Consider the following 6,560-nt stretch of genomic DNA (forward strand, 5'->3'; position numbering starts at 1 on the left):
CCGAATCGTTTCCACACGCCAGGCGCAGCCACAGGTTCTGAGCGCTGTGTTTACTTGTTTTTGCTCCTTGCTTTATAGTTTTTTTTACAAACCATACATTTTGTATGACTTACAAATGCCAATATTTCCTTCAGACTAGGTTTCTATTTGCTTTATATTTCATTATATTTCCATTTGAATGACTTAATTGGAATTGTGAAAAGTCTCCTACCCTGAAATGACTGAGCTGTTTCTGAGGTATTGCCGTCTCCTTCCTCCTCTCTGGCGCTTACTGTTTGTAAATGGCAGATTTCAAGCCCAGGAGACTGGTGGGAGTGCATGCAGCCTGTGGGAGTCAAATGAAAAAAACTGGAAGATTGTAAACAAGAAATGTATATAAGAAATGTGAATAGCTGGTTCATAGAGTGGAGGCTGACCACCATTTTAAATCTGTCCTAAAGTGCATATTGTGCAGAATCAGAAAAACCTCATTAATCCCTGCAGATGCTGCTTTGTTCAGTCACTCAACATCATAAATTATACTGGATAGTATGAGAGATGGATGGATTTCTCATGTTCACAGTCCTCCCAACATCAACAGACAAGTGCCTCATAATACACCTGTAAGGGCTACTGCTGTAATAAAAGGAATGACGCAAAAATTGGGACATGCATCTTTCACACACACATTTCCAAGAATCCGTCTGTATGTTATAATACAATAGGCATATTTTATAAATGCTGTTGCCCAGAACATATACATTGGTTTGTGATGAAACTGTACCCTAGCTTCTATATCGTATGCTCACTCAGACTTGATACGGGGCAGAATCTTGTATTCGTATATGTACTTCCAATATGAGGCGCCCTCACATTTAGGCTTTAGCTAGTTCTGTGTCTGAGTAAACGCTCTTACTTGACACACATATATGCATCAAATACAGCAAGCCATTGCCATCACACAAGGACATCTGGCATTCAGCACACCAGCTGTTTGTACTTTTATAAAATATAAGCGTTGTTGTTTTTCAGTGTTCTCAGGCACTGATGTGACATGAATAAGCATGTTTCTCACAAATGATGGTCTTGTTCCGCCTGCTATTGAGGAAACTGACAGTTAAGGTTGGTCAGATATGGGAGACAAAGCCTTATGTAGCCTTATGCCTTCGACCCTCAGCTTGCCTCCTCTGCTGAGGCTTATTAACACAGACCTGTATCCATAGTAGTTCACATGTACAAGTGGCTTGGATGACGTCCCTGAAACTATGACAGGTGGAGAAATAAATTCAACTCTGAAGAAGATAATTGTGTTGTTACAAAGCTTGTTGTCAGTATAGACTTTCAGGTATTTTCTGTCTTATGTTTTGTCACAGAACATGTGTTTACTGCAGATGTATTTATGAGAGAAGTTAAAGGAGTTAGCTCTTTTTTATGCTGCTGTAAACTAATATAAGGTTCATTTCATCATAAAAATGCAATTGGGCCACTTTACAGATATTCACACAAACTCAGATAACTTGTCTTCCACCTGATACGTTCTTTTGGTTTCATACGAGAAGAATATTGAGAAAGAGGTCAGCTGTAGTTCCTCCTCTCAGTTCCATTGCAGTGTATTATTTTGTGTCTGTCTCCTTATTTCATTTCCACTGTGTTTGGGGACTGCCAGGTGAATGCCTGTTTTTTCCATCTCCTGGTGTCGTATGTTACTAACAGTGTTGGGAAGAATACTTTTAAAAAAGTATTCAGTTACTGAATACAGATTACAGGCCCTACAACTTAACATTGCTCAGTCTAAGTAACATATTCTGAATACTTGGATTACTCACACATTAATTTGTGTAGCATGTGTATGATATACTCTACAAATCTGGATGTATTGAGTTGGACTAGTGCAGGGGTCGGCAACCTTCAGCATTAAAAGAGCCATTTGGGCCGGTTTCCCACTGAATAAAGCACACTCGGAGCCACAAACCCCTAACTACTAATCTACACCTATTTGACTAAGTTAAAGGCAAAATGAATCTATATATAGGCCTAATATAGATAGATATAGATAATATTTATCTGAACAAAAAATGCCAGTTTATATGTTATTTTGATTTCAGTGTGCCGTCATAGTACAGTAGTCAACCTGAATATGAAGCACGTTAGTTCAGGGTCCGATATAAAAATATGTATTTTCAGAATAACAGCTTGTTAAATTATTTCTTTCACCTGGTTAATGTGAGTTCTGCTCTGGAACTTCACTGCACAGCGTATCGTATCCACTTCAGGGCTGGAAGACGTCGCTTTGATTTTCACGAAGGACTGAGCTCTGATCTGTGAGGCTGGAGCGATGTTTACTTTTAATGTAGTTCATGATGGAAAACACCAGCTCGCTCAAGTATGAGGATCCAAAGATTGACAGGACTCCAAATGCAAACTTTTCCATGTTCATATAAGTGTCGGGAATGTCATTGCATGCAGGCTGTCGAACACCAGTTTGTCCGGTGTCACAGGTGCTGCGCACAGGACGCGACCGTGACGCATATTTTGACAAAACATTAAAAGTTTTATTTTAATCACGACAGCATCTCAATCTCCAAAGAAACAACTATTATTATGAAAAAACTAAATGAATAAAATAAAATACATTTAAATTAAACGGCCATTATTTATTCATATTATTATTATTTTTTTCCAAAAATGAGCTCGCTGCCTGGGAGCCACAACAGAGGGATGAAAGAGCCTCATGCAGCTCCGGAGCCGCAGAGTGCCGACCCCTGGACTAGTGGCTCAGAAGTGTAGGAGCAGCTCTGGGAGTGAGTAAAAGAGAGACAGGGAGATGATTTGCTGAAGTACCATATATATTTAAATGACACAGACAAAAGACAAACAGTTAACAAACCCAGCAATGGGGGGGCCACACGCAGCGAGGGGACAAAAGTTCAAAATAAAGGGGGCTGCAGGAGCCTCCTACCACTCCTCCAACCAGAAGAGATCTGGGCCAGATCCAGACGTTGAGCTGAATCGTATTCTTCGAGCCTAAGCAGAGCTCAATCCTAGCTCGCCATCAGCCCTGGCCTGCACACAGCACAGGACCAATTAATGTGCACACAGTCCATCTATCTAATAATAATGCAGTACAAATCGTATCATACATAGTTCTAAATTAGAGTTCTCATATCATCAAATATATACATACAAATATAGATATTCTATTAGTCAAACTGGGAAATAAATGTTTGCTATATTATAATATCAATTCTGCTAGTGTAGCAATATCAAACATGATCAAACATTAAAGGTCAGACAGAAATACTTTACAGACCTCTCACATTGATTCAATGTAGCACAGTTAAGGATAGTCAGAGAGACCTGGCTTTTTTCTGGACTCAGTGCAGGAGGTGGGTGACAGGAGGGTCCTGACAAAACTGACTCCCATGATGCACCACTGAGACACAGGAAGTCATTCCTGCCTGTCTCAATCAAACTACTGAACTCTGAACTGTAAGATAAGACAAGACAAGACTTTATTAATCCCGAAGGAAATTCCTGTGCCAGAGGTATCAAGTTACATTAAATGCAGTTAAGTACAGAGTATAAGAGTAGAAGTGTCACTCAGACACTGTACATTCATACTGGTGCATTCATGTCCTGCTCTTTACTATGGAAAGGTTTTATACAGTAGTGAATATGTTCTTTAGATACAACTCAGGGATTTAAATGCTATCTAGGTATTTAGATATTTATTATATATTTCAATGTATCTTTAATTTCTAATGTCTGTAACAAAAAAGAATTTCCCCTCGGGGACAAATAAAGTCATTCTGATTCTGATTCTGATTCTGATGCTGGACAATGAGTCCACCCCCTGCAGGACCCTGTCAGCTCTGCAGAGCAGCTTCAGTGGCAGACTGCTCCACCCTCGGTGTGTGAAGGAGAGATACAGAAGGTCTTTCCTTCCTGCTGCTGTCAGACTGTATAATAACCACTTCTGATAGGAGCAATATTCACACACCACAGTGTACAACACATTATTTATTTAGTTTCTGATGCACTATGTACAGTTTTCTTACAGACCACTTCTCCCTCCACTCACCTGTGCAATAACTGTTCATATGTAAACTGTTGATGATTCTATTCTATATTTTATTGGTAGTTTATTTTATCATATATATCTTTTCTTAACTTATCCTTTGCTGTCTGTACCTGCTGTTGCAAAAATGCAATTTCCCCATTGTGGGACTAATAAAGGTTTCTTAATTCTTAATATCCTGTGCTGACCGCTCCATATAAACCAATGGAAGCGGCTAGGCTAAATTACCCAATGGGAATGAATGAGCGGCTGAGCTAACAGTAATGAGACTCACCAGTTCTGCAGTTTAAGATCAATTCAGATGATCCACTCATATCCACTCTGCATAAAGACTTTGGTAGTTGGCTCCTATAGATCGACATTCAGTACATTTAATTTGAAGAGATGACAACATGAATTACAGCAAACTTTTCCTCGTGTCCCAGCGATCAGTCCCTGTTTACTACAGAGGACGCTATAAAACATTCAGTCAAACCTGTCCAGACTGTTCCAACTGACTGCATCACATCAATGTTATTCTACTTAAAGAAACAGGAAAAAAAACGTAATGATGACAGAACGCTCCTCCTACAGCTGTAAAGCTGCAAACATGCTTTCAAAACTAAAGTGTCTAAATGTGATGACACCCTTGCTGTGACTTTGGGACAATCTGACAACATAGTAATTAAAAATGTGCAACTCAGAAAGTAGCCATGCTATACAGCTGAAACTTTGAACATATTTTAAAAGATGTATTTACTTAAATATAGTTAAAACTGTAGTCATAGCGCCACCATGTGGTGAGATATAAAGTGTCAAAAACTTTGGACAAAACATTAGTGGACAACTTTAAATAGTGTAAGATTTTTTATTTTGGAATATCTAATAGCGTTTCATTTCTATTGGCTAATAAACTTTTGTGGGCGTGGCCATGTGTACTTAATGTACTATAACTGATGCATACTGTAACATATAGCTGCTAAATTTCACTTATGTAGGCTAGTACTAAGACTTAGTGTACCAAGTTTCATGCGGTTTGGCCACTGGGGGGCGCTATAGTGAGGTGTGAAACAATGTGTGAAACAAGTTAAATATTGTCCATTTATTGTTTACAAAGACATCTACAGTGCCCATGTTAGTCAGAATATGTCTATGTGTTTGCGCTGGCTACTGCACCAACAAAAACTCTTACTATGAATAATATTCTGACAAAGAAAAGTTTATATGACAAACACCCTAGACCACGTGGCCTAATGGATAAGGCGTCTGACTTCGGATTAGAAGATTGAGGGTTCGAGTCCCTTCGTGGTTGAGGATTTATACAGGTATGAAATGAGCCAACTTCTATCTGTGGTTTATCCACAACCTTTAGTGGGTCTACTACTACACTACTACGCCAGTTTGGAGTCGCCCTCGGAACCTGAGACCCTCCTCCTCTCCTGATAACTGTCTGTCTTGATGGGTTCCCTCAGTGTGCAGGGGTGATGGATGGGAGTCATATTTCCATTATTGCTCCTGAGGATAACCATGCTGACTATTTTTTATTTATTCAACATCTGTCCAGTCAGCAGTCTTCCCCATGATTGTGTCTGCTTTGCAGGTGTTTTGAGTTCATCATCTGATCACAGTGTGACATCATTAGTTTATAATATTGAACTTTTCCACAATATTCTCATTTATGGAGATGCACCTGTACATGGTGGCTGATTATGATAACAAACAATAAAAACATGAGACAGTGGGGACCTTGGGTGTCTCCTTCAGCCACAGACATTTGTCCAGACAGGGGTCAGACTGTATAACATCAGTCCATCTGTACTCTAACCTCTGTACTGTATCACCATGTTTACACCCAGTGACACTGATGGGGAAACAGTACAGTGTTTTTTCTCTTAGTGCAATAACATCCTCACCTACAGTGTAATACTCAGAGTTTTTCATGATATCATAACAGGACATAATACATCTCTGTACATTTCTCATCTGTATATCTGCATGTCTTATGGTTGCTCTGTACATAGTCTTTATTTCTACTTTATCTATTGTTATGCTGCTCAGGACCTTGTTTTCATGCTGCTGTAATGGAATGGAAGGAATGCTGACAACCAACATAGGTCATAGCAGCAGTCCTGGTGCGGTCATGTATCAGCTGGGGTGTGACGCAGTGGCTCCGTCAGTAACTATGGGCAGTGTGTACGCACCCAGACACACATCATTGGAAACCAGCTTTAATGAGAGGTGAGGGTTGCAAAAGTCATAACAAGAGCCTGTTGACAGAAAACTCTAAAGGAGAAGGTTGCCATGTTAGAAAACGAACAAGACTTTCTGCAGAAAACCATGACCATGACATCCACTGGTAGGTCATCTGTTCTTTGAACTCAAACGTTTGAACTAGTGCCGTCACATGATTACAATTTTAATCACATTAATCACTGCAATGCTGTATATTTATTGTGATTAAATAACACTCATTTGTTTAACCTATACTCATTGGATGAACTCAATTAAATTGAGTTTTTCCATC

General features: G+C 39.5%; 1 non-coding gene across 1 annotated transcript; it reads left to right on the forward strand.

Moving 5' to 3' along the window:
* The first annotated feature begins 5,275 nt into the window (after positions 1-5,275).
* trnar-ucg (transfer RNA arginine (anticodon UCG)) lies at positions 5,276-5,348 on the forward strand. The gene has a single exon. It is a non-coding gene; the product is annotated as a tRNA-Arg (tRNA).
* Positions 5,349-6,560: the final 1,212 nt, after the last annotated feature.

Source organism: Parambassis ranga, unplaced genomic scaffold (genome assembly GCF_900634625.1).
Source record: "Parambassis ranga unplaced genomic scaffold, fParRan2.1 scaffold_27_arrow_ctg1, whole genome shotgun sequence".
NCBI lineage: Eukaryota > Metazoa > Chordata > Actinopteri > Ambassidae > Parambassis > Parambassis ranga.